This window comes from Carlito syrichta, unplaced genomic scaffold, assembly GCF_000164805.1.
Source record: "Carlito syrichta isolate Samal-C Ts95f unplaced genomic scaffold, Tarsius_syrichta-2.0.1 Scaffold155927, whole genome shotgun sequence".
Classification (NCBI taxonomy): domain Eukaryota; kingdom Metazoa; phylum Chordata; class Mammalia; order Primates; family Tarsiidae; genus Carlito; species Carlito syrichta.
In genome coordinates this window covers 6,865-9,152 of record NW_007100023.1, presented here as the reverse complement: position 1 = coordinate 9,152, position 2,288 = coordinate 6,865, and positions in this window count along the sequence as shown.

The following is a 2,288-nucleotide window of genomic DNA, read 5'->3' as shown; positions in this document are numbered from 1 at the left end:
ATCACTAATGATATTTACTGATCCAACACGTTATTTACTGAGTTTCTGCATTGAGTTAGGCCCTAGGAATAATGTTGAACGGATGCCATGATCCTTGCCTTCATGAAGCTTACAGTCTATGCAGAAAGTGGATATTAAACAAATACCCACAAAACAGATCTGTTGTTAAAATCGTAGTAAACTTTGTGGTGTTAAAAGTAGAGAACATGGTGAGGAAGATATAACTGAGTACTGGAATTTTGACTGGAGGAGAAAGCCTCTTTAAACAAGTGACTTGAGAGACCAGTGAGCCAGACAACAGGCTGATGGGTGAGTTATAAGAGATGAAAAGTGCAGGCGACCCAGACAAAGAAAAGAGAGAAAGAAGAGATCCCTGGGCAGGGCTGACAGTGTCCTCGGGTTGGAGGTTGGCGTCTGAAGACAGCAGTCCAAGATGAAGCTGGAAAGGTCAGCAGATCTGTTAAAGATCGGGGTAGGTACCCACAGAGAACCAAAACCCCGCCGAAATGTTTCTAGCAAGATCAAGTTCAGAAATACAAAGGGTCAGAATTCTAGTTGGTGATAAGACATCTCTCATGGTTGAGTCTTCAGGAGAGCAAGAATGAAAAAACCTTGGAAGGGAAGGATTTACTGTTGAAACTGGATTGCGTCCATACATGCCGGCCTTTTTAATCTGCGGACGATGGAATTCTGCCTTAAAAGTCCATTAAACCTCACAAGTGAGTTCTTTGCCCTCGGATATGTTTCATTTGATGTAGCCAGGACCAACGGAGTGAAGAAACTCAAACTGAGTAGGTTAGGCGAGCGTTCTAGAGAGTGTGAGGACAAAAGTGAAGTCAGTATCAGGGATTATGGATGGTCAAAGGCAGTAAGGATGGCTCACGGGAAAGCAGCTTCACTGCAAGGTGACTCTCTTACACAGTTCCTGGAACAATTTCCAGAATCTCCTCTGGATCCCTGACATAAACGTGCCAATCAGCAAATGTCTGTTGCTACCAAGGTTATCTTTATGCTAAGATTTTCCACTTAAGCTTAGACATTTTAAAATCACTGAAGAGAAAATTTCAGACGGTATTTACAAAGTGCATCTTAAGATCAGCTCTGCACATGGTCCCAAATTGCTTATTTTCAACCACTCAAATGAGGCCATTTTTGCCCCGTGTAGACAAGTATCGATCCATCTGGTCAATTTTGGCCTTGATCATCCAATAACTACAGTATTTTCTTTTTAGCAAAAGGGAATTAATACTTACATGCATGTCATACTTTTCCAGACTATTTCTAAAGGAGCTATGTTAAAAAAATTTTACAGTGATTCTGGTGCTGTAAAAGCATGCATCTTCTCTGTGTCAGATCCAAAAAAGATGTGTAACCGTCTGTGTGACTGTGTGCCTGCTCTCGGCAGCCACATGCCCGTCACCATGTGCGCAGATAACCTAGTTACTTCATGCCACCTCACATATATTTTACTCAGCTAAATTACCGAAAATAAAACGTATAGCATGATATATTGCAACCATATATTGCGTACAGTTTGTATATGAAAAAGAAAGAATGATTAAAAGTCGATGAGAGACTGTTTATAAATCTTGATTGCTTCATAATTTTAACTTTGAGCAACATTTTTATCATAATTATAGGCTTTCTTAAAGCATTTATGCAGATTGTTGTTACTCAAAAGGGGGTTTATTCCATTTTGGTATATAAACTACACTTTTTTTCTTTATGAAATCACTCTTTGAGTTCCTAAAACCCAGTCTCTCCAGAGCTGCAAAATTCACATTTCAGGAAGCTCTTGTCTGCACGGGGCTATCCCTGTACCCTCTCTCTCCTCTGTGTCCTCCCTCTTGTCCCAGCGACATGGGTGAGAATAAGAAACTTCTACAATAAGAGGCATCTGACATGCTTAGCAACTTTCAAATTCCTCTTTAAACACCAGCATTACTGTGAGGCTAGAACATTTTTGTGCCCACTTCACAGATCAAAAAATTAAACCCTAGGGCTTAAGCCATGACCAAACATTCCATTCCTCAATTCTAGAATCAGAAACCATTAGATCTGCAAAGGGGATTCAGAAGCCGTGGAGTTCAGCCTCTGTATTTTTGAACTTGGGAAAGTGAAGTCCCAGAAAAGTGCTGTCACCTGTCCAGTGTCATACCTGACATTTGCCTTCACAGAACTCGACAAGCAACAACTTAACTGAAATTCAGACTGAATTATTCAGAGGCCGTAGCCTCATGTAGACTCAAGGTCAGAAAAAATAATCCATCAGCGTTTTCCCTTTTTTG